Source organism: Crocodylus porosus, unplaced genomic scaffold (genome assembly GCF_001723895.1).
Source record: "Crocodylus porosus isolate Cpor-Errol unplaced genomic scaffold, CroPor_comp1, whole genome shotgun sequence".
NCBI lineage: Eukaryota > Metazoa > Chordata > Crocodylia > Crocodylidae > Crocodylus > Crocodylus porosus.
The window spans coordinates 7,614,357-7,641,080 of record NW_017728921.1 but is presented as its reverse complement, the minus strand read 5'-3'; the positions used below and the strand labels follow the sequence as shown (position 1 = coordinate 7,641,080).

The window sequence follows — 26,724 nt, the reverse complement described above, 5'->3', positions numbered from 1 at the left end:
TTACATATCAGCTGGATAGTTAAAGCATTGTGAATGCAGGTTTTGAATATAGGATGATGGTAATAGGTTTTTCATTTTATACTACAGTGCGGGGAAAAAAAATCCCCATGTAGAAATGAATTGAAAAGATATATTAAAAATAAGATACTCCAAGGTTTTGATAAAAGCAGGGCAATTCAAAGACTGGCTCCAACTACTACTTTTCTTTATCATGCGTATGTATTGCAGCAGCATGACACTACAGCACGTAGGCTAGCACTCTGTCCTAAGATCTCTTCAATAGCGTAATACAATAGGGGGAGTTCAGAAAGATGGAACTGCAGCCTTAATTCTGAAGTTCCCTTTTGCCAATGGTTTAAAATCATCACATTTCTTACAGCTTATTGTACGGTTTGATGTACATTGAACTCATCTCATACTCACAGTCCGCAGATATCAAAGCACTTTACAAAGGAAGACGCATGCCTCTGGGTTAAATTAGCTAAGTGGCTTAGGAGCCCCAAAGTCATGGAAAGTCAACACCGACTTCTACTGTGGTGTCAGGTACAGAATCACCAGATGCTTCTGAAAATATTTTCTGCTGTTCCAACATCTTTGGGGAAACTCGGGAACCAAGAATTAGTGACTTGCACGAGAGGTTGTGCAGTGGGAATGAGACCTGAATTCCGTTTTGCAGTCCCCAGCCAGTGTCCCAGCCACTGGTTTACGCTGGCCCACTGGTAGGCCATGAGCTATTTTAATGTGTGACCTTCAGAATAAGATGTGGAGATGTCGGCATTGTCAGACCAGTTATTTTCTGAAATATTGATGAATGTGATTTTTTCCCCCCCCATGCACACTGGTAACTTAGCTCCCTGCGGGCAGTTCCTTTACAGCAGAACACCAGAAAGGCAAATCAAATATACTCTTTTATGGCTTGATTTCAGCAAGTGCTGAGCAGTCCACTCTTTAAGTGAAGTCAATGGAGTTGGGGCTTCTCAACACACCACCTTTTGTTAACTGACAGTCTGATACAAAACCAACTATAATTTATGGAAAAGCACCCATTGACTTTGGTAAGGTTTGGATCAGGCTCCTTTAATAGCTGGCAATAGTAAAGCTGTAAGAATTAAAGAGCATTCAAATAAACTAAGAAAACTACAGAGCATTTTCTCCTACCCACACATTTTATTATAGACGCATAGTTTAGATCTGGTAGGCAGGACTAAGATAAATTAGATTCAGCTGAGCCAAATGGCATTTGACACACATTATACAATATCTGCATATGTTATTAAAACTATGAGTAAGTAAATGCCACTTCTCATTTCCATTTGCAGTGCAGTCTGTTTTGAAGCACAACGAGGACACAGACACGACATCTCAGGTTTTTTAAATGTCAGGGGATGCAGATTTTTATTTACTCATTTTTTTCTAAATCACTTCTTGTTCACCTCATTGGTCATATGCCCCTCATGAATGAAAGCAGCAATGCTAAATGATGTTTGCATGCACATTTTGTATTACAACAACATAATTGTGATTTGGTTTTCCTTCCCGTTATCTTTACATTTGGCTAACAAAGTTAGCAATTTATAAAAGGCACTGAATATCTTTTCTGAAAAGTTTGACCTATCCATTCTTTCAGTATTTATTTCCCGGGGGGAAAACCCCCAAACAATTAAGTGCATCTTTGTACACACAAAGACCTAAAGTCTTAACCCTAACTATATGGGAAAGATCTACAACAGGACACCCTCCATAAACCTCTTTCTCCTTGAAGAATGGTGTAGTATTTCTCAATGCAGGGATACGTTCACCCCCTGCAAAATATTGATGCTGTTGGGATGTTAGAGACAGAGGGAACAGAATTGCCATACGTCAAATCTACAGGTATGGTGGGATGCTGTGATGCAAGCCGTTTTACCTATCTGTGAACACAACCAAAAGATGCAGCCCCTCTGTTCTCCTGTTATGGGGGTGTCTGATCCTTCTGTATATAACCATAGATCCTGTGACATTGCCCCAAACCCCAACCAAGCCAGACTCTTGCTCTGGTCTACTTTGAGGTGAAGTGGAGGGTCTGGCATTGCTCTGTTCAGGTACTACGTAGGGAAATATTCTTGCCTCCTCTTTGCACGTGACCAAGCACTGAGCATAAAACACGCTATAATGCTTCCAGGAACTCCCATTGGGGTGGTACATCTCTGTCATTGCCCCTAAGGTGGGACAGTGCCTTTTAAATCCTGGCAGAGCTCTTGTTACTTTATAGAAGATCATTTATAGAGAGCCTTAATATGGAAAAGCACGTTAGTGATCTGTTCCCATTCAAATCTTTGGAAATTTGCATGGCGGCAGAAACTGTGCACGAGATCATTTGTCATTGTAAATCACGGCTTTTCTGTGATTTATCACCCAAGTAATACTGTGCCCAATAGTCCTGAGTCACTGACTTCAAGCCTTGCTTTTCCTCCACCCCATGAAGCGACTGATATTGGAGCAAATAAGTTTTGTTTTAAGCTCATTTATATTTCTGTGTCTTAACTGAGAGCTGGGGGTGGTCTTCAGTGACGTTCATTGTAGCAATCTGCATCTAATTTTGCCTTTCTCTTCTAGGAATAGTCAGAGCAAAGAAATGGAGGAGGTTTTTAGTGGCTAGCAAAAATCACAATACTATGGGGAAAATAGTCTAATAGCTATTTGCATCTCCATCTCTGGAATGTTAATAGAGGCTATTGGCCCGCATTTCCTCTCTCCGACACAGGTATAAGCTCAAGGAGAGCACCATTAAAATCAGTGGAGTTGAATTGGTATAAAAAGAGAAGGCTTTTGCAAAATGCTACATTCCTGGGAATTACCCTGATACAAGCCAAATGTTATTTTCAGCTAGACCATATAAAACCAGCGCACCTTAACTGAAGGATGCACTGAAATCAGAAGTTGTCTGGATTTGCACAAGACAAATAGGATTTAAAGGCATACAAGGATGGCTCTGTGTTATAACATATTAAATGATTCACTGTTGCATGGGGAGAGTGTATCTGGGGGAGTGAGGCTTGAATAATTAGAGTACATTAGAGAACTCCGGGGTCCTATTGCTTGTATTGGCACCAACAGCACTTTGTTAATTGTGAGAGTATTTATTTACTTACCTTCCAGGGAAGCTGTATATGTTATGAGGTTTAATTGCTTATAAGTAGCTTTGAAATCCATGGATGAAACACCCACATACACTTAGCAACCCAGGAGTTGCTAGGCCGTATCAGACCTTTGGTCTATGGAGTCTTGCAGCTTGACTTATCTGAGCTCTTTAAGAGAAATAAAATCCTTCTTTACCCCTCCTCCTCTTCTTCCCTGAAGACAAACATGCTCCTATCCAGAATAGGTGCTCTGCCATATAATGAAGCAACACCTCCCCGCCGCCCCCCTCAACCAACTTAAGAACCACAGCAATCCATCCTATCCCCTTAGAAGTCCCTGGCTAAAATCAATATAACCAGACCTTTCTGCTTCAGATTCTGTCCTTTTCCAGCTTTCCTCCCATCTGCCTGAAAGCAGCAGGGATAGGCTCAATCCAGATCCCTTTGCATTATTCTGGGCCAAGGGATGCCAAAGTAAATGCCAAAACTGAGGTCTCCTAGTGAACTCCCTGAAGACAAAATCCTCTCAATTAGCACCAATGTAAATTCCAGTTCAGAACCTCCCTTGACGGCAGATGTCACTTAAAGCACCAAGCCAATACCCTGAATACATAAGTAGAGGGGTTTTATCTTAGCTGTGCCAAGGTTTAAGTTAGCAGAGGGTCCTATCGGAGTAACATATCAATGCTTTGTTGAAAAACAGAAATAGAAATCAAGGAAGGAAAGGTGCCTGCATGCCTAAGTGATTTTCTCAGTGGGTGATGCACCTTGCAATTGAAGACAGACAGTAGGAGAACGGTTTTGGAAGTGAAGCACTGGGCTCTGGGAAGTGGTATAGGAAGGGGTTTTGCTTTTGTGGGCTGTTGATCCGCCTTGCAAGGGGGGAAGGTAGCTATGCCGTTTCAGTGGCCCCCATCTCAGTAGAAGAGGAGCTGCTCTTTCACCTGCTGAATAGTAGAGTCGGAAGGGTAGGAGACTAGTAACAAAAAGGGGGAGGTAAAAGGGGGGGACAAATGAGCACTCATTTGCACAACATCAAGTGTGCTGAGAACAAAATGAATCTATATGCCCCAGGACACGGTGAGAAGACTTGCTTCAGTTGCATGTAGGCCAATGGGTAATAAACCAGAGGAACCGGAATCGCTCGCTAACAAGCATAAATTCAGCCTTGTTGGCTTTCCTGAAATACGGTGGGAAGATTGGTAGGATCGGAATATTAAAATCAATTATAACTTAGGAAAGACTGAGGTGCCAAGGGGGAGTGGGAATGGCAGTCTGACAAATATGGAATCACCTTCTTTCAAGTCACTGACAGCTCAGAAGCAAATGATTTTAAACTGTTATGGATCAATTTTCTAACGGTAGAAAAGGCTAGGAGGAGTGTTAGGATGGTACTGACGGGGGATGGATCACATGCCCTGTTCTTCAGACCATTGCTAAAACGCATCTACTACTTGCTGCTGTTGGAGACAGGCTTTTGGGCTAGAGGAGCCACTGGTTTGACCCAGCCTGCCAGTTTTAAGTGTTCTTATGCACTTATTGATGTCTGCTATAGATCACCAAATTATTTTAGTGAACAAGATCACTGGCTCTTTACACTTGCTTATAATGTGCTGGCTGTTTAAGAGAGCCAGCTTACCAGAACTCAAGTGTGCCTAACTCTAGTCCAGCTACATAGTTGGTCCAGTTAAAGATATTACCCTAAGAAATCGTTGTCTCAATGATAATTAGAAAATGTTTAAAAACATTTTAGGAGATACTCAACTGCCACATTCTCACAAATGAGAGAAATGCATTTGATGATGAAATTCTTTGTGCTCCACCTCCTACTTTTAGTCCCTCTGATATCCTCAAGATACAGGTTTTTGTAGGTCAGTTCCAGTTTTAAAAGTCTTAAACAGCAGGAAAGCTCATGTTGTGTCAGTATTTAAATATTATACCAATATCTGAAAAGCATAAACAGACTGACGTGTAAAAATGATGGACAAAATAATGGCACAGCTCATAACATCCTAGTCAAGAATTAAACGAGGGCAATCTATTTAACTGCCGATCAACATGGAAAACAGATTTTGTCAAAAAGTTGATAATTATTTGTTCGTGACATTACAAGCTTGATTGACAAAGGTAAAAATGCTGATGTAACAGAGTTCTGTAAGGCATCTGATTTGGTGCCCCATGACCCTTTGATTAAGAAACCAGGACAATCAAAACTGAACCCGGTGTACATTCAGTGGATGAAAACCTGTTTTATAGGAAGCTCTTAAATGGTATTTTAAATGAGAAATGATCATCAGGTTGGCTGCTGTGGCCCTTCAAGGATTATTCTTGCCTGTGCCATTTTCTTGGCTGTACAGCATTTTTATCAGTGACCTGGAAGAAAGTATAAAATCATCACTGATAAAGCTTGTAGGTGGCACGCAGGCTGCGGGAGCAATAAAAAATGAAGAGGGTGCGTTGCTGATACTAAGCAATATGAATTACTTTGTAGAGCTAGATGCAAGCAAACAACATGAAGTTTGTATAGCAAATAATATTTAGGAATAAATATTGTGCGCCATCCATGTGGAACGGGGGAGTCTATCCTATGAAGCAGCGATTCTGAAATGGACTTGGGCTTACGAAGGGGAATCAGTGAGAAACAAACTCCCAGTGCAATACAGTGGCTTTAAGGGCAGAGGTAATCCTTGGGAGGTATAAACAAGGGATTTTGAGCACCGCTAGTAAGCCTCTCTGTTTAGCACTGCTATGATCTCTATGCAACTGGGATACCATGTCCTGTTCAGGTGCCAACAATTCAAGAGTGTTGGAAACCAAAAAAGAGTTCAGAGAAGAGCCGGGGGGATGCCTCTGTGGACCGTGTGTGCACTACAGGAGCACAGTCTGCTTATTTTAAGAAAGAGAAGGTCAAGGGATGACTTGATCACAGTCTATATGAGCCAGCATGGAATTATCTAATAGAGGGCTCTTCAGTCCAGCAGACAACAGCTGTAACAAAATCTAGCAGCTGAAAGTTGAACTGGGACTGATTCAGAGTGGAAGGCAGGCACAGATGTTTAACACTCACTGGGTGCATCTACATGCGGTTTACTGCTGAGTTGCCTAATTAGCTCTGCAGTAAAGTCTCAGTGTCTACATGTGCGGCCCTATTAGGCCCCAGGAAGGTAATAAATGCCACCATGGTAGATTAGTACAGGCAGTCCTTGGACTTATGACACAACTGGTTCCTGAAAAACACGTCTTGAATTGAAACATTGTAAATCGGAACCAGTTTTCTCATAAGAAACAATGTTATAAGTGGGGGACTGGTTCCTGAATCGAGGCCTGATACCCTATTTTCACCAAAAATACCCCAGAATTTTGTATTCAATCAATTATAGATGAGTAATATAGCTACATTAATATATTTATATTGCAAATAGCAATCATATTGATTGGAAAGACTCCTTTGAGGTGACTTTGCTGGACTTTTGGAAGGGCTCTTGGTTGGACTTTTTGAAGAGCTCTTGGCTGGAGTCTTCTCGGGAGTCTTGGCTGCAGGGTGCTTCACTGCTGGCTAGCCACATACTGGAGCACCCTTGTGCCCCAACCAGCCCCTCCACAGCATGTTGAGCTGGCTGGCAGGCTCACCCTGCGGACCCTGTCATCCAGGTCTGCTCTGACCCGGCTCAACATGCTGCAGTTCTGGGCACACATGTAAACACAGCACCTGGGAGCAATAAACTCTGGTGCAAGGTGCGCCGGAGTTTATTCTGTTGTATTAATAGCACATGTTGACATGCCCATTGTAATCGAACACAACAGCCGGAGTTGAGTCTCCATCAATTGAATGTTAAAATCCTAGCTGGGTGTTTTTATAGGTTGTATAATAGGGTGTTTTATAGCTCACACCTGAGTTAACTGGGGCAGAGGGGAGTCCTGCACCCTGAGTTGCATGACTGCAATGGCCTTAACGTCTTTGAATGAATAGTGAGACTGTCACTGTGAGTAAAAATAATCTCCACATTATGAAATCCTTTTAGCTGTTTTCTCCTGTCTTCCCACCCACTCATATATTAGGGGTAGGTATACACCTGACCTCCAATTTGAGCCATTGTTGTAGATATGGACAGTTCTGTGCAACCAGATGTTTAAATTCATGTAAGTCAGACTATTACTTAATAAACTGGGATTTATTATCAGTGCCCTTACAGGTGACTAGATGGTTCGGGTACTTCTGTACAATACCTGTCTTGTCTTCCTCCAGCATTCATGGTGTTCAACAAAGATCAGACCCTGCTACATTGCTTTTGATCAGCTATCACTGCATTGCTTTTGGCTATATTCTCTGCTCTCTCATGGCTTCAGGCTATTCATAACAGTGTTAAGCTACATTCATCCCCCTTGACCAGATCAGACCGTGTCAAAGTATCTCTGTGTAAGTCAGGGTTAAAGAGTGAACTCTTTTCAATTGTGTGCATCTCTCTCCCTCTGACTTCCTACAACTTCGAGCTATATAGGGTGCCTTTTGCACTAAACAGAGGAAGTAGAAGAGCAAGTCAATTTGCATAGAGGTGGGGGAAACACCTTATTTTATTTGAAATGTGTGGTTTTTTCACGGTGGCATAGAAGATTCAGAAGATGGGCAAAGAACTAGTTAGGGATTGGTTACAAGACAATCCAGAGCTAAGAGAGCTGTATGTAAGGTCCCAGGGTAAGAGGTGCTGAGAGCTGTGACTTGTTGTTATAACGTGGGTGGATCAGGGGGAAAAAGTCAAATAGATGCCGTGGCTTATTTTAGTTTGAAATCTTAATTTCAGGCTAAACATTAATTTTACATACAGTATGAGAGGAGGCAAAAACGCGCAGAACACCAAGCATGTAATTAAAAACATTGCACTCGCCTATTTAGGTTGTCAGAAAACTGCATTTCCCCAAAGCAGAAAGTTTTGACTTTTGTTTATTTTGTTTTAGGACTTCTGTTGAGAGAGAAACTTTAAAAAAAACGAACCTTTCTAGGAGGAAAAACAGAAAAAAATCTATTTCTTTTCTCCTGACACACAGAATTGTTCATTTTGCTGCTGGCTTCCTGGATCGCCGGGCAAGGAGGCCTGCCTCAAAGCTTAAGGCACCCGGGCGGGGAAGAAATTAAGCAGACAGGGTGGCCACCCTGCCTTTCTGCCTTGTTTCGATCACAGGTTTCATCAGAATTGATACATTTCTGCAAAACATCCTTGTTTCTTCAAATTGGCATTTTTCCACAGGGAAGCATTTCACTGGAAAATTTTCTACTGTAGGCAGTATGATATACTGGACAGAGCATTGAACAGGGTCTGCGACTAATATTTTGCATGATCTTGGGCACATTATTACACTGCTCAGTTTCTTCTAACGTCTTTTGTCCATCATGGCTACATAGATTACAAGATCTTAAGGACTAGTATGGCCAGGTATAAAGTCATCTTATTTGGTTTGCTAGCAGGCATTCCCCTTCCGTCTATTGCTGTCCATCACTTTGTATCTCTTGTCTCATTTTTCTCATGTCTAACATCTAACCCAGTCGCTTCCTCTCTCTTTTGGACATGGATGAGATGTAGCACTTCCTGCAACAGACGCTTCCATCTCCAACACAGGTGCAAAATACCAGGTCCCGAGTAAGAAAAAATCAGTCTACAGTTTGGCAAGTCTAATTCTGGGTGTTTTGCAGCAGTCAGGCAGATGGAGCTGGGTATAAGAAGGCAGCACAGAGTTACAATATAAATTAATGATCTTGACAACTGAATCATTTTGTCTGAGCTGGAGCTCTAGTTGTGTTCTTAGCTGTAGAAGTAATTTCGTTGTTTCTTTAACTCAGGGGTGGGCAACATACAGCCTGCCTGGCCCATGGGGCCCCAAAAATGTAGAAAATTAATATTTATCTGCCCCTGGCTGCCGGTCATGTGGCCCTCGATATCTTGCCAAAACTCAGTAAGCGGCCCTCCGCCCAAAATAATTGCCTGCCCCCGGTTTAACTTGTAATACCTGAAAACAAATGACTCATCATCAATGTTCATAGTTCTAACAGTACAGCCCTCTTCGACCCTATTTTTCTTTGTCCTCCTTCCATGAAATAAAAAGCCTAGGGACATTTGAAGAGAGCATATATTTTTCTTATGAACGGCAGTTTTGCTGTGCTACCAGCAACAGACACAGTGCCGCTGACTGGAGAGCTTTCCTTGATGGTGCGGAGCATTTCTAATTCTTTTGGGGCAGCTATTGAATCAGGTTCTGTACGGCGATGCCGGCTTTTGTGAAAGTAGGATGTCTATTTGTGTGTGCTGGGATTCGGTTTTCAGTCTTCAGTACATTTTCAACACTAATTGCATGATAGCATGCAAAATATCTAGTATCTACAAGATCCTGGCATGCATGTTATACACTCCTGTATAAATGTACAGGTCATCACTTAGATACCTGATACTATATTGTATCTGTAGGGAAAAATACTATTATGGTACATGTTGCCATCTATACGTTATGGTATTTAATGGGACTAGAGTAAATCCCTCTTCTTCCTTCACCCCCTCTCCCTGCCCTGATGCTTGCTATGGAGGTACTCTATTGATTAGGCATTACTTGGCCTCTGGTGTTTTTAGACACAGAAGTCCTCTCTAAGCTCAAGGCCGGGATTCACTTGCATAAAATTTGCAGATGATCACGGGGGTGACGTGAGTGCAGAGGCACATGCCGTTATCGCCTGCTGGTCTTGGGATACTTTGTCTTGCAGAAGGGCAGCGTTAATATTATCTTTTATCGTTGGGTGCTGCTGTAGAGCTGTGTTCCAGCATAGCAGGACACTTCAACTGAGGAATTAGTAGCAACACTGGGACAATGGGTTGCCTGGTAATTGATGTAAATAGCTTGGTTAATGACTCTGTTAAAGCAAAGTGGCATGTGATTGTAATGGCAATGCTACACTGGTTGGAAAACAAGATATTAATTTAGAACATAAGGACATGAAGAAATAATGTTTGGGGACTGAGTAAAGGCCATTCAGTTGCTCAAGGCTCATTTCCTTTTTCTGTAGTACTCCATTAACCACAAGATGCTATCATGGTTTTTAATGACCCCAATATTTTTGCCCGAACAACTTTGTCTGGTAGACAGTTCTAGACGTTTATGAAGGTCTGAATGATTGATAACCTATTTCCTGGTGTTTGCTTGAATCTCATTCTTTAATATCCAGGGTTTCTTACATGAAAGTGAATGGCCGTGTGAGTCAGTCTTGAGCTATTACCTTAAAACAATGTTAGTCTTGGAGTCCCCCCTCCATTCCCCTCTGTCCTTTTTTAAATTTGAATATGACTAAAGATGCTGTGGAAATCTCAAGTAGGTCCAGAATGTATTTGACACACTAGTTATGCAGCAAAATTCCAGTACGAGTAATTGCATCCCAGTGACTGAATTGTTGTAACTACATATTCCTCTTCATTCTGAGGACTTAAACTATTGTTTGATATTCCTCTATACTAGAAAGCAGCTGCTCAGCATCACCCCAGATGCAAGAGGTTTATTAATGGGGAAAAAAGTATTCCTCCTGGCAGTGTTTTTACCTTTTCATCCAAATAGCCTAAATTTATTTTAATCTGTATTCAAAGAGTGTCTGGTACCGCCAGCCATGATGCAAATGCCACTGGGGTACTGTTCGACTTGGTCTCTGCATTTAAGAACACTCAGATGTGCACGTACACACGTATCACCAGTATAATTCCCAAATTCAAACAAGCGTTGCCATTTAAAGAAATAATTAAACTTAAGGTGAATAGTTAAAGTACTCACATAGATTTAAATATATTAAATATATGTAACTTAAAGAATAAATATAAAATACCTTCATTTTATAAATTATCACTCCTGCTATTCATGCATATGCTCCCTAATGTTGCAAGCTGCTTTTAGCAGATTCAAGGACCCTCCATGCAGAGCCCCCATGCAGTGTTGGCACTTTGAATAGTAATTCCTTGCATCCAGTATGCGCGGGGTAGCCAACCTGCAGCACGCATGCTACAAGTGGCACAGGCAGCCTCTGTGTGTGGTATGCAAAAGATCAGGGTGGGGACAGGCAGCACAGCAACAGATAGGGCAGAAAACAGAGGAACAGATTTGGGCAGGGCAATGGGTAGGGCAAGGGGATCGGTGTGGCACTCAGGGAGGGTGTGGGGTTAGTACAGTGATGATGTGTAGCAGGTGCGCAGGGAAAAACGTGCACGCCCTGAAAGCGCTGGTGCACCCTCTGACAGCAGGATTCCCTGCTTAGGCGATGGGCAAGAGGGGCAGGCAAGAGTGCTGGTGCCCCCCCTGAGAGCACCAACTGGGGATTGGGGGCACCACAGTCCCCTCACGGTCCGGAAGTGCCAGCGGTGCACCACTGGCACTTCCGCATCAGTGTGCTCCCCCTCCGGTTGGTGCAATCGGCCACAGGGGTACTCCCCTGGTCTCTGCCTGGCTGCTGGGGGGGGCAAGTGCCCCACTGGTTACCCATGGGCTAGTATGTAGCCAAAAAGCTTGGCCCTCACTGGTGTATGCTGTATAGTTGCAACTCCCCCTGCCCTCACATGCTTTATTGAGTTCTGCATAAATGCTAAAATGCACTGATATGTATATGTCGGCCTTAGTCAAGCATGTGATAATTGGTAACAGGTATGGAAAGCGTTTACAGTTCAGAATTAGGCTCTTAGTGTGCTTCGTTTTCTAATGGATGATTTGGCTGATGCTTTAAAAAGTACTGACCTTTACTAAACATCTGTTGATGAAAACTTATCTGTTCCTAGTGAGAGGCCCGAATTGAAAACCTGAACTTTTCAACCTGAAAAAGCATATTTCCACAAATTCCAGGTCACAGAACTATTCTGAAAGTTTTTTTTTCTTTGGTTGGTTGGTTTTTTGTTCCGGTGCAGAATGAAAACAAATTCTGAAGCCTGGGAATTTTTTGTGAAATGCATTTATCATGATCCAGCCAGATCTAGTGAGAACAAAGCAGTGGCGCAGTTTTATACATACTGCTGTAAATGAATAAACATAGTTTGCCTTGACTGGACATGAGACTTGTCTAAGTATTGAGAAGATAATCAAGGCACAGATCTGAGGCTGAATTGCTTTCACTAGCAGGTTCCAGTGTTTCTTGATCCACAGTTGAATGACTACTGCGCTATAGTAACAGCCACTGAGAAAAGCTTTACCCTGCCGTAGCTTGGATCATATAATTGAAAGATGTTTGGACAACATATCACTCCCTCTCTTTTTTATTTAAGAAATAAAATATTTCTTTTGAACCAAGAAAGATCTTGTAAAACTAAAAGGAACTGATTTCACAATTTAAGGGGCCCAAGCAAAAGGATTGCTTTTTAACTAAAAGAGAAATTGCGAGCCCACTTTATTATCCTCTGTTTTTGGGGTGGTTTTTTTTTAACAATATGAACCATTTAGGTATTGACTGTAGAGGTGAAGGTCATTACATCTCATGTAAAACACAGGATTATCCTCCATACTGAAAGACATTGATAGTGGAAATTGCTTTTTTATTAATCCAGGCTTAAATGCCCCGTCTCTAATTCCTGTGACCTAAATAGTTGTTCAATGTAAAACTTGAGCACTCTGCAAACTTTGTGTGTGGGTTTCTTTGTTTTCTTCCTCCTTGAGATGACTGTACCACTTTTCTTTCACCCTCCATTAAAAATGTAGGATAAAAGTAAAAGCACGTTATTTAATTACCGGTGTCTGTAAATTACTGTTGTCAACACAGGCGTTGCATGTTATATACATATCTATGATTTTGTTGGGTCTCCGAACCTCCCGACACAATCTAAAGTTCCTTCCCAGCCTTTTGTTTTAACTATGAATGCTTAATAACTGGAATAATTCAGAGGTACATGGACTGATAACTGGCATTTTTCATGCCTTAAAAATAGATGCCAGCGCTCTCTGCTGAAACTAATAAAGCAAAAAAGAGAGAAAAACAAGACTCTCCCCTCCCTTTTCAAATTCATTTTTAAAAGTTAAGTAAGGCCGAATGAAGTCAGTGGGATTACCGCTACTGGCTATAGCGAGCTTTGATCTGGCCCTTTGCTTCATTTAGGTATCTTCCAAACAAATCAGTGGTATAAACCAGGGGTGCTCAACCCCTGGCTTATGGGTTAGATCAGGGGTGCGCAAAATGTGCCCCATGGGCCAGATGTGGCCCACCAGGCCATTCTATCTGGCCCGTGGGCCCCTAAAAAATTTAGAAAATTAATATTTATCTGCCCCGGCTGCCTGTTATGCAGACCTCAATGGCTTGCCAAAATTCAGTAAGTGGCCTTCTGCCCAAAATAATTGCCTGTCCCTGGGCTAGGTCCAGCCCATGGACCCCACGGATCTGAAAATTTGGCAGCAGGGGAGCAGTTGTGGCACCTGCCGCTGCCCTGCTGCCACATTTCCAGACTGTTGGAGAACATTGCAGGTGCTGTATAACATGCTAGATCTGCATGTAGAGGTGATCTAGGACTCAGTCCAGGGACACAGGGCCCAGTTGAAGGTGATGTAGGTCCCAATTCTGCAGCTTGCTGCTGAGGGAGGTAGTATGGGGCTAAGCAAGGCAGCGCCGGGCTCTAGGAGTGGCACGGGGCCTAATCCTGGCTCACAGGACCAGAGCCAGTGGCCCCTAGCCACTCATCTGCCTGCCACCAGCAAAATCTTGGGTGCCCCTGGTATAGACTACAACTATGACTTATTTTTCTTCTATTAACTCAGAAAAGTCTGGCCACTAGCTGTTTAAGCTACGCATGTACAGCTGATTTATTTATTCTTTGATTCCATGTCATCGGATCTTTTAAGTGGCTTGGACAACTTGAAATTACCCTTGAAGAACGAGCCTGTATAGTTACAAAAGATTAAGAAAAATAAGATGACAACTGCACATGGCTGAGGTTTCTATTAGAAGGTATAGGCAGAAGCCTGAGCCACTCAGATGTGTTCAGGTGAGTTTTCTTTCGGGGCAGGGAAGGCACTCTGTTGCTGGAGACACCAATTTTCAGGCACAAGGTATATTTCCAAAAGCACTCAAGTGATCTCTGGTCATGGATTTCATGCAAGGCACTTTCATCCATTTTATCCAAGAAGTAATGCTGAGGCACTAGTTATTTGTGGACATTAAAAAAGACTGTATTTTTGCAGGAATATGATAGCCCTATTTTCCTGGATAAATACCAGTGTAGTTATTAAGAGTATACCGTAATCCCACCTGTGGTTTCAGTTGGATGTGGTATTCTTCACTGCCTGCCTTAAACTGCTACGTATGTAGTATTCCTGTGCAGGCTGCTAACAGGTGCCATCTATCACCCCAGAGGTGGGTGACATTATTCCTCTGTGTGCGTGTGTGAGTATATATATTTATTTCTATCTTGTAAAGCACTTTGGGATCTTTTGGGATGAAAGGAACTATCTAAATCTGAGACTTTATTATCATCTTCCCCTTCTACAAATAAATCATCTTGCAAAATGACTGTGGAAGAAATTACTCTTGCAGAAATGGATTCATCCTGCTCCCCCACAGAGAGATGAGAGAAACTTTGTAATAACTATCAAATTGTTTTACAACCAAAGTGTTGCCATGGTTGACTAGTTTGCTTCTTGCGGCTTTGATAATGAGTTTTAAAAGTAACAGAAAATGTTTCCACGATGAGAAAATAGGATTCGCGTTTTTGTTTATGAAGAATTCTCTCTTATCTCAAGTTATTTCTTGGTGTTTGGGCAATAATGGCAGTGCCTTTGTTAATTATTAATTTATATGATCATTATTAGGCTTTTAATAATTTAGAGTAAATGCTGCTGCTTTTTTACTATGTAAATGTTTTTATTCTTATTCATCAGATCCTTATTTCATTATTAATGTGATTCATAAATACATTACACTTGGGTCTCTGATAAGATAAGAGGTACATGCTGGAATATGCTTTTTTTTTCCCCCCAGAAATGATGTATCCCACAGATGAAGGCCAATGAGGTTGTTCAAGAAGTGTTATACTGTTTTTTCTTTAAAAAGTAGAAGTTTAAGAAAGGCTGGAGTACCATTATGTCCAATAGGGTAAATGATACTCCTACTTTTTGATTTAAGACTCTGTCATACTTCCACAATAAAGGGTAATGGTTCAGAAGTTTCCTGATGTGTATTACAAACAGCAGGATGCTAATGTACCTTTTTGATATTCAAAGGAACTTACCTGGAGAGTCTGTATCCAGCAGTGCAAGATTCGCAGCGACTCCACAGAGTCGCACCGCTTTACACCCGGGAAAAGCTGACTGGCTATGCCTTACGCTGCTTGATCATCAGGGGTCGTTTCCCGCCCCCCCCAATTTGAAAGAAAAAGATATCCCAGAAGAACTCGGGCAATGCACAAATAAAACTGGTCTAGCAATTTCTAGAGGCATGCAAAGGCTTTCATCTCTATACTAAGGCTTCGAGTCCAGGCTAGGCTACTAGTGAGTAAAGCGCGTTACTGTCTGGCTTTTCAGTGACTCAAATAAAATGGAAAACGTAGAAGCAAAGCAAAGGAGGACCTCAAACTTTTGCATTTCTGGCAGCACGTGTTGCATTCATGTGAATTATAACGGATTTTAGCTAGATGGCACTAAAGCACATTCTGATCTGCAGTATTGCTATTCTAGTGATAAAGCTGGGTTTCAAACCTTCTGGTAGGTTAATAGCTATGGAGGGACACTGAGTCGCTGAGTCCTACGGCTAGCTTTCAGCAGCAACGATGGCACATAATCTCATTCAGAAACGTAGCAAGCTTCTCATTATAACTGGTTAGAGCTTTTTGCCTCCCCTGCTCCTATCCGAGGGTTGTTTGAGGACCTCATGCCTTTGATGGTGGGAAGCCTCCTTTTAAGGCTCAGCCTAAATTTATTCATGACCAGTTTATATAATGATTTGTTCCTGTGCCAACGTTGTAGTTTATCTTAAATAGCTCTCCTCCTTCTGTTATGTTTATGCCTTTGCTTTTTAAAAAAGCAAATTGCATCCTTTCCCAGATTTCCTTTAGCTAAGCTAAGCAAACCAAGATTATCCCGTCTCCTCTTGCAAGACGGAGAGTTCATTCACCTGCTCATTAGTGACCTTTCTCAGCTCCCGCTCCAGTCTGAATTAATCTTTCATGAACATGGATGACCAGAACTCTGCATAGTCCTATAGATGAGCTCTTACCAAGGCCTTATACAGTGCAAGTAATCAATATTAGTCCTTGCCTTTATCAGAAATGCTTCATCTATTACGTCCTAGAATAACATTTCTTTTTTCTAGTTCTCCAGGATGGCTATTTCCCCCAGTAGCCATTCTGCCCTTGCCCCATCCTGTTTTTGGATCCAACCATTTTACATCATCATCCTTATTGAATATGGAGGCAAAATATTAATTTAATCTATGCTATTCCTAGATTAATTTTAATGTCTATCTATCCCCACTGTACATTGGCCTTAGTTCCTTTCTTGCTCTCATTTCACTTAGCTAGAGTTTTTTACTATTTGTTTTAATTTCCTTTGGAAGATCTAACTCAGTTGTCTTTCGAAAATCTTCCATTTTAACTGTACGTTTTTTCACCTCAAGGACACAGCTTTCTTCCCTTATCCATCCTTTCTTCCCCTTCCTTATAGGTTTTTAACTTTTTCTTGGGACACAAAATCCAGATAGCCTTTTGTACCTCTAACCTAAAGAAATCCCAAGCCTCTTCCACATTCAAGTCCTTGAACTCTTTAGTCCAAGTGACTTTACTAGCTAGTTCTCTTAATTCTCTCAACCTATGTCTTTTTAGAAGTCCAAATATTTATTTGCAGACCTATTTCTGTTTGGCCTACAGTTTAATGACATCGGAGTTCACTCCTGTTTTCTGCATCTAAGATTATTTTTTGTGACCAACTCTTCCATAATGTCCTTCCTAGCTACCAAAAGCAAACCTAAAATTATATCACACCTTGTTCATTCAGGGTGCCGATAGATGGGAGGGGAGGCTGCTGCAGTGCAGTGTATAATTACGTTAATTAATCGAGTCTGTTGGAATGTGCTAATTAGCATGCTCCAGCAGCCTCTGCGTCTTGTGTATCAGCACCCTCATGCTTCAAAATGGCAGTGAGGGCACTCTAACTACAGCTCATTTGATGAGCTTTAATTAAAGTGCCCCTGCCACCATTTTCAAGTGCAGGGACACAAATACACAAGATGATGTGGGTGTTTTAATTAGAGTGGCTCTCAGAGCCACTGTAATTAAAGAACCCCCTCCATACACCCATATGCACACCCCTGGAGCACGTGTAAAAACACCCTCAGTGACTAATTTGGTAAAGGAATGGCACCCAACATTTAGGAATATCTTTCCCCTACTATTATTATCATAACTTTTTCTCCAAACTGTATCTGGGATGTTAACATCTCCTCCAGTGAGACAATTCTTGTTCGTATTGATCTTTTTAAAGTGGTCTCGTACATGGGAGGTGATAATGCCTCTCTACTTCGCACCGATTAGGCCTCATCTGGAGTATTGTGTGCAATTCTGGGCTCCACATTTTAAAAAGGATGTGGAGAAGTCAGAGAAGCTCCAGAGGTAGGCAATGAAGATGATCAAGGGCTTGAAAAGCCAGTCATATGAGGAGAGGCATATTCAGCTTGAAGAAAAAGGGGACATAGTAGCAGGATTCAAATACTTGAAGGGACGCCATAAAGAAGAAGGAAAGCACCTTTTCTCTATTACTGCAGAGAGCGGGGTGCAGACCAACGGCTTGAAGTTGCAGCAAAGTAGGTTTAGATTGGATATCTGCAAAAAACTTCTTCACCGTGCAATCTCCATTACTGGAGGTGTTTGAGAAGAGGCTAGACAGCGACTGCTCAGGGATGATCTAGGTGTAGCTGTGCTCTGCTATGGGTATTTCCCATGCTTCTAGGCTTTGCTGGTTGCCCCTGACCCTGCTACATGTATCAGGGTGTTTTTAAGCTTCCCTCGGAGGCATTGGGTGCTGGCTACGGCCAGGGCTGGGGATTTTGACTGGGATGTACCAATGTTCCTGATGGGACTGAAGCCAGAGGTTCCTGGCCAGAGGGTCCTGCTCCTTTGCTCAGAGTCAGACTGAATGCCATTTTTGGGCTCAAGAAGGAATTTTCCCTTGTGGTCAGATTGGTATGGACTGTGGGGTTTTTTTGCCTTCCTCTGTAGTGGGCTGCTTCACCTTCTACCTGGGATCTCTTGAGCATATATCGACACAACCTTTTATAGAAGCAGGACAGTGGCTGCCATGGTTCCCCTGCTTTCCCTATGGTAGGTTAGGGTTTTATGTCCATGTTGACTCAGGGTTGACTAGATTTATATAGAGTTTAGATTCGGATCAGTCATCCCCACTTCAATCCCAGAAGTACTCTGGCGGAGTCCACCTCTCAGAAAGTCCTCTTTTCATGAAGGCCTCCCAAGCCCTTTTGCACCAAGCTTGGAGGCATTTGTTTTCTAGTCTTTCCTCCGACACCCACTGGAAGTCTCCCGGGCCCCCACGTTCCTGAGCCCGTTTCCCAGCCTGGTGCAGCTGTTACCGATCCATTCCAGCAGGAATCCAGCAGTGTTATTTCTCCCGACAAGAAGGACAATCAGCGGATTTGCCCTCACTTCCACAAATCCACTTCTCAGAACCTGACTTCTGGTAGACAGAAAAATTACTTTTTTTACTTTGCTTTGGGGAGAGGCCTATTCATTCTTCTTCATAAGGACTCCCCAGTCACGTAGCTCTACCTCTTCCCCATTAATTGACCCACTCTTGCAATGAACATACAGAAGCATAACAATGCAGCCAGGTGCCCAAGACGCGTGGAGCCAGTGGTGGCTTTCAGTGGCTGCCGTGGCACCAACATGACTGCGTGGCAGAGGTGGCAGCAGTCATTTTTCCACCCTGCCCCTGCCCCAAAGTCCACCCTGCCCTTGTTACATTACTGCAAACGTATGCTTGGTGAAGGCAAGATACAACCCGACACTTCCCTTGGAAGACTTACCGTGGTTAACATTGCTGCTTTTTGTGTGTCGGCGTGAAATACTTCCCTATTATGTTGAATTAGTTTCTATACACTCAGTACGTCCTTATCAACCTACCTTCTTAGCTATCTCAAAGGCAAAATCTCTGGTTTGAAATTCTCAGAGGTTTTAGCATTTTTCCCATCCTGGCCAATCTGCATGTGTAGGAATGTCTCCTAAAAGTCAGGTGATCAGCCACCACCCAAAACTAATCAATACCTGCCAGAATTATGAGTTTGACTAGCTTAGGCTTTGCATGAGGGAACCACAAAAAACAGTTTCTTTAAAAAAACCTCTTCATCCAGGTACTCTTCTCTATAGCAGGGAAGCAAAACATTGCTGAAGAGTTTGTGCTTTGACGGCACTGAGAAATGTCAAAAAAAACCCAGAAAAAAGAAACAGCGCTTTACGAGAAGGGAAAGCGCGTTAGTTTGACCTGCCTCCGCAGTGTCTGATTCAATCAGCAATTAGATAAAAGTGTCGATAAGACCCCTGAAGAGCCTGATCTATACAGTTGTTGGGCAAGTCGAGTCAAACTAACACCATGCCTCTTCTGGGCATGCACTGCACTCAGTGCAGGGGTGCGCTGGGCTTAAAGTAAAGTGTCATTTTTAATGTTGAAGTCTAAGAGTAATAAATGTTAAACTCAGAACAAAATTAAATTAGTTTTGTGTCAGCTCCTCTGCACCATGCTACCATGTAAAAAGTAATTTATTTGCTCTTGAGCATTTTCATCAGGTTCAGAATGCATATTTTTCATGTAAACCATAAAATAATGAAGACAAAATGTCAAATTATTTGCTCTGGCTCCGTTACTGGCACGTATCAGGCTCTGAAAATCATGTCTATGACAAATTATGAGATTTTTGTTTTTTAAACAGCATATTCTGTCTTTTTCTAGGATTTTTTTTTTAAATGTGTTTGTTGGCCAGCTATGGCTCATGTTTTCAAGTTTCCTTTTCTCTGGAGCTGTGGGGAAGCTATGCTCTGAATGTGTGTGATACACTGCTGCTGTACATGAGATTGCAAATGCTCTGGGCTTGTATGCCACCACATCATGCCTACGCATTGCTTAGGCTGCCTTAAACAACAAAAACTAGGGAAGGCTTTATTTTCCTTCTCTCTTTCTCTTTCAGCTGCATTATTGTGCTTTATAAGTCTAATACACATGGCTGTCAGAGCGGAGGAAGAAACCTAAGAATCAGCCCAGACTAAAACCTTTGGGTAGGATCAGATGTAGTTTCCAATGTTGGTGTTGGAAGGTTTATTACGACAACAGGAGCTGAAATGCTTATGAGATGAAAAGTGCAGCTGGATTATTACTTCTTACAGATAAAATGATGAGATAGTATAGTTTGTCCTTTCCATATAAAAGACCTTCTGATTTTCTTTTCTGTGAGCTTCTTGGACCATTAAATCATTCATGAATCTCCATATCTTGCTTACTTTTGCAAAATTAACTCTTAATGTGACGAGCCCGTCACGTTCTGCCTTCTACATTTCATGGATGTTTGTGCCAATCAATCAAAACCATTGAATTATCCTTCTTCACATCCATTCCTGTTCCACAACTAACTAATGCCACCCAGTGGTAATGGTACAACATAAATTGAACATGTCATAGGCTAGCTTAGTTGGGGTTAAGCAGCACTGTTCAATGTGCTGTCCACAGCAATATATAATTGAGTTGCAAAAAACACTGACAGGTGGAAGTGTGTTCATTCCAGCAAATGGTAAAAATAGAGAACATACGCTAATGAAGAACTAAGTAGAAGAAACTTCTCTATAGCTATGTAAAACTTGTTTTGCTTGGCTCAGCTGGCTAATGAGTTGCATTTTGTGAAATTCGATACCCAAAATATTTGCCGCTTAGGTTATCTGCACTGCTACCCACATTTCAGATTCTGGTCTATTTTCGGTTTTGACAAAATGACTGATTTTAACTCAAAATGGACTTTTGCCCATTTTTTTGACAGATCCTTCTTCGCTTATACAATGCCCATAGGTTTGCCATCCTTCTTCTAAATGGTCCCAGATTTGCTAGAAACCACACAGGTTATCTGTGGAAGGCAGGCCTGGGATCGTTTTGGAGCCCGGGTGGGGAAAATATGGCCCACAGGCTGGATCTGGCCCATCAAGGGATTTTAGCCAGCCTGCAGCAGGTCCCTCTGCCCCACCCACCCCTGGCATGGGGACAACCTGGGCTGTGGCACATGTGTCCAGTCTGGCTGTCCCCTGGTGCACAGCAAGGCAGGGTTGGCATGGCAGCCAGACTCTGCTTCCCGGCAGCCCCAGCGCCAGCAGCTTCTTCTGGCTGCCACCACTAGTGTCACTGCTGCCACCAGACCTGGCCTCGCCGCCTGGGCACCCTGACCTGTCTACGTCCCACAACCGGGGGTGCTGGATGGAGTGGGCAGGTAGGGTCTCCATGCAGACTGGCCAGGACTCGCACAGGCAGACCATGCTGGGCAGACGAGATGGGGCTGTGGGGAGTGCCATCCAGGAGCAGAATTGTTGGCAAGGCCAGGGCTGGGATTGTGGGGCAGGGGGCCCAGGGCAGAGCCACCATCTGCTGACCACATGTCCCTGCAACAGGCACTGGCTCAGCGGGCAGGGGCATGCAGGGAGCAGGTTGTGGCTCTGCATCAGGCCCTGACCTTGCGCTGGCACTGCCCTTCGATCCCTGGTCCTGCCACCCATCTCATTCCTGGATGCTGCTCCCCACCCACCCTGGTTCTGCTCCATGTGTCTGGTTGAATATGCCCTGCCCATGCGGGTCCTAGGCTGGCCTTCATGGAGACTCAGGGATTGCCGGGTGGAGACGGTATGGGGCTGGGCCTGGAGCAGCCCATTTAGGGAGTTTTGATGAGCTGCCGGGCTGGAGAGGGGAGGGGGGCTGCTGACCTGGCCCACGATAGCTCACCAATACTCCCTACATGGTCTTCCAGCCCAAAGCACTGCTTATCCTGTTCTAGTGCTTCGATCAGTATAGCATTTCCTAAATCTTTACATTTTTTGCACACCTACAAACAAGGCTCCTTTGAATTCATAACTTTTGTATAATTTAATCTACCCCTAAAAAGTATGAATTATGACTGTTTTGGGGTTCTTTGCTGTTTCCACAACCTGATGCCCTGGTCATATCTGAACTGAATTTGAATTTTTTTACTCAAACAATAGCCAGAAACAAACTGCTTTTACTGCTGAAACTTGAGTTCCTGAAGCGATACTTATTTTGGTTTGTTCCCGACCACACTTACCGTACAACTATGTTCGGTGGTCATTCAGCTGCATTATTGTTATCACTTGTCCTGAGCCACAGGGAAACAAAGCTGCAGTGTTTCTTTTCCCTCTCATAAATGTCATTTGTTGCTCATACAGTCGAATGTGGAACCCAAATCTGAACTAACTTTGGTCTTGAAGTTCCATAATTCATCCTCATCTTTTTCCCCATCTGAAACCCTAGCCATCCCTTGGCACAAACATCACCGTTGAAATCTCTCAGGAATACACAGAGGCTAGCTGTGAACTCTTCCATCCTTCCTCCAGCTGCCATTTAATTTTTGTTAGGCCCAAATACATGGCCTGCTCCTGGTTGACACAACTAATTACAGTAGTTTTAACCATTTTTTAACAGCTCACCATGTGCCATTCAAACCTTCTGCTCGCTCTTTCAGCTCTTTGTGCTGTATCACAAGTGACAAGAGATGACCAGGTTAAACAGGTGGCCTTTTTTTACCCACTTTTGCAAACAGCTTGCAAGGGAGTGAAGACTCAGTGCCATTGAAGTTAAACCATTTAGAGTAAGCCTATAGTTGCTCAGTAGAAGAGTTGGAAAAAAAAGAGCTAATGTTCTTAACGACTGCTTCCCTGCTCTAATACTTGTAGCACCTTCCTCGACTAAAGCCTTGCAAAGATTGTAGTGGCAATTTCACAGTTAAAATATTATGGCAAACAAGCATAGATGGTATTAGGATTAAGAAGACTACTCTGCTTGCTGCTACCTATGGCACAGATGACAGATAAATTATGCTCAACACTTCTTTTGCACTTTAGGACTGAACTGCTTATCAGATTTTTGCGCAGGCTTTCAGAATCTAATAAGAATACCACAAATATTGTGAGAACCAATGGCACACACACTGCCTACTATTTTGTATGGTCTGACAATTAAATTGTGTTGCTCTTGGACTAAAGCCCTTAAAAATAAAGAGCACACATTGTTTTGTCTGCATGAAAACAACCACACCACGGTGAATGCTAAAACTAAATTATTCCCATTATGTTTCCCACTTATTGTTGAAGATGCAGTGTGCAGCCTTCAAATAAGCAGAATTATTTGTAAGCTAAAAGGTCAGTGGTGATTTTGTTGCCAACTAATATCTAACACTCCTTCCCCCCACCCAAAAAAATCCTCTTCAAGCTGAAGTATATTAAAGCTGCACAAAAGACCTTTATCTGGGAAGGGAAGATTGTTAATTATGCCAAATTGATTTAAACTTGCAAAGACATGGTGCATAATTGACAGTTTATACTACTATTAATTTGATAGGTATGTTTTACAGCCATCACATGGAAGGAAATGCGAGTTTCTTTCTATCATTACTGGAAGTTGGGTTCCTTAAACATTTTGTAGCGGTATTTTTCTTTCATTAATCGTTTCCTGGCAATATTGTAGGGACCTTTGGCCTTTCAGTGGCGAATGGGTGGCTGGAATATGGCGTGAGCCTCACCACTTGAGGTAATTCCCTCAACTCAGGTACTTCATTTTTTAAACACTCTGTGCAAAACACATAGAGAGCAGCACCTCTCAGAAGCTTTATCTAGTCCTTGGTGTAATGGTGCATGGACAACTTTCAAATGGCAAACCTGCGTGTTATTCAGGAGTTGCCTGTTACAGTCCTATAGGTAAGGGTGAAGTGAGTTTTTGCATTTTAATCAGAGCTTCAACACCCCTTTTATCATGCATGAAAAATTCAACGTAGCCTCAAAGCAGTGATGCTTGCTCTTTGAGTACATGTTGTTTCAGAATTTGCCATTATTAATAAATAACAGCATTTAAGATTAATAAAAGTGCATCCTCTATGAAATGTAGCCTTCTGCATAAGGTCTTTCTAATGCCCCCAGTGAGCTCAGTTCAGGTACTATATCCAGGCACAAAAACTGGCAGTAGTAATACTTGGAGATCTGGACAATGGGTATTTTAAGCCAAAATAAATGACGACAAAGGATTTTTGGACTGTTCAGGGCACGCATTTTAATGTTAGCCAGTCCCTGCCCAAGCAGCTGACTCAATAGAATAGAAAGAATACATTGAAAAGCACAGAACAGATTCCATTTGGGAAAAAAAAAGTATGTCATATTACTAACATACAGTGGTAATTGGTACATTAAAAATCAGGTTCTTGGGTAGTAAATGTTACTGATTGCTCACTCAGTTGCTCATTTAACCAAAACTACAATCCAGGTCCAAGCTCGGAGAACATCCGCCAGTTGGCATTATTGCAGGGTTCTTGCCCTTAGTGTATACATTTTCCTGGATCCTGCTACCACAGCATTGACTAAGCGGTGTCTTGTTGTCTTGATGCCCTAGATGAACTCTAGCGTAAGACCAGCATCTAGATCAGTAGATGCTCAGCCCGGAAGGAGTTGCCACTATCCTGTTGCTTTGCAACTTTTGCTCCTTTGCGCAGTGAATCAGTGGCTGCTTCTTCAGCCAACACACATGGCTGGTGCTGTAGAAGTTTAAAGGTCATCCTGGATTTGGTCTCCAAATATAAAATGCCCCACCCTCCTCTTAGAAAATGGAAGAACCCTGCTTTTCAGTCAAAACTTACTGTTTCTCTGCAATCACCCTCATTTCAGTTATTTTATACTCAAGTAAACAATTCTGGCCTTGGGTCCACCGTGATCCGCTGGCTGGGAAATTGGCTCCGTGGTTGGACCCAGAGGGTAGTAATTGATGGCAGTCACTCATCATGTTGTCCTGTGACCAGTGGGGGCTGCCAGGGTTCTGTCCATACTGTTCAACATCTTCATTAATGATGTGGACACTGGAGTCAGGAGTGAACTGGCCAAGTTCGCCGATGACACCAAACTTTGGGGCAAAGCATCCACGCCAGAAGATAGGCGGGTGAGCCAGCCTGACCTGGACAGGCTCAGCAAATGGGCGGACGAGAACCTCATGGTGTTTAACACTGAAAAATGCAAGGTCTCCACCTTGGGAGGAAAAACCCGCAGCATCCTTGTAGGCTCGGCAGTGCTACGCTGGCTAGCACTACGGAAGAAAGAGACTTGGGGTCATCATTGACCACAAGATGAACATGAGCCTGCAATGTGATGCTGTGGCTAGTAAAGCGACCAAAACGCTGGCTTGCATCCATAGATCCCAGGATGTCCTTCTCCCCTTGTACTCGGCCTTGGTGAGGCCGCAGCTGGAGTACTGCGTCCAGTTTTGGGCTCCACAATTCAAAAAGGATGTGGAGAAGCTTGAGAGAGTCCAGAGGAGAGCCACGCGCATGATCAGAGGTCAGGAAAACAGACCTTACAACGACAGGCTGAGAGCCACGGGACGCTTTAGCCTGGAAAAGCGCAGGCTCAGGGGTGATCTGATGGCCACCTATAAGTTTATCAGGGGTGACCACCAGGATCTGGGGGAACGTCTGTTCACCAGAGCGCCCCAAGGGATGACGAGGTCGAATGGTCACAAACTCCTGCAAGACCATTTCAGGCTGGACATAAGGAAGAATTTCTTTACCGTCCGAGCCCCCCAAAGTCTGGAATAGCCTGCCATTGGAGGTGGTTCAAGCACCTACATTGAACACCTTCAAGAGTAAATTGGATGCTTATCTTGCTGGGATCCTGTGACCCCAGCTGACTTCCTGCCCCTGGGGCAGGGGGCTGGACTCGATGACCTCCCGAGGTCCCTTCCAGCCCTGATGTCTATGAAATCTATGAAATCTATGAAACAGCTGGGCCCTGGATTGTAAGGGGCTCAGCTAACTAAATTTACCACCAAACTTATATTAAAGTCAGGGATACAGAAACCCCCCCCTTAATAAACCAGAAAAGTTCTGATGTTTAAGGACTCATCCATGTTCTTCTGCACCCTCTGTTATTATCTTCTCTCATTGTAGGATAATACCGGCTGAGCTGTCATGGCCATCAGGTCACCCCTGAGCCTGGGCTTTTCCAGCTGTTGAGACACCACTGAAAATCTTGATGTTGGGAAAGCTGCAGCAGAAGCCTGAGAAATACCCTAACACCTAAATCTTGGTGCTAAAGCTTATAATTAGGCAGGAATTATGCAGAAAGGTTGCAGCTCTGCAGCAGGTTCAGCTTTGTCTTTGCAGGTCATGTAGACTCATCTTTTGCTTCTTTGAGAAGAACAATCAGCTGTTGCATTGCAAAAAATCACTGAATAGACTTGGATCCCAGTGCAAACATTTCTGCATTGCCCTGTGGCTATTCAAGGGATGGCTTCAACTGCATCTCATAAAGAATTTTATTTCTGTCTCCTTTCTATCATCTGTACTCGTGGAATGGATGTGGCTGGGGTCAATTCCTTTTTC

The 26,724-nt window shown here is 43.0% G+C and overlaps 2 long non-coding RNA genes across 2 annotated transcripts; one reads left to right on the top strand and one right to left on the bottom strand.

Annotated features, from left to right (window-relative positions):
- The first annotated feature begins 1,416 nt into the window (after positions 1–1,416).
- LOC109313029 lies at positions 1,417–25,117 on the top strand. The gene is made up of 3 exons (XR_002101951.1): positions 1,417–1,427; positions 11,333–11,340; positions 25,035–25,117. It is a non-coding gene; the product is annotated as an uncharacterized LOC109313029 (long non-coding RNA).
- LOC109313028 lies at positions 9,051–25,125 on the bottom strand. The gene is made up of 3 exons (XR_002101950.1): positions 25,040–25,125; positions 21,501–21,505; positions 9,051–9,061 (listed from the first exon to the last, which is right to left on the bottom strand). It is a non-coding gene; the product is annotated as an uncharacterized LOC109313028 (long non-coding RNA).
- Positions 25,126–26,724: the final 1,599 nt, after the last annotated feature.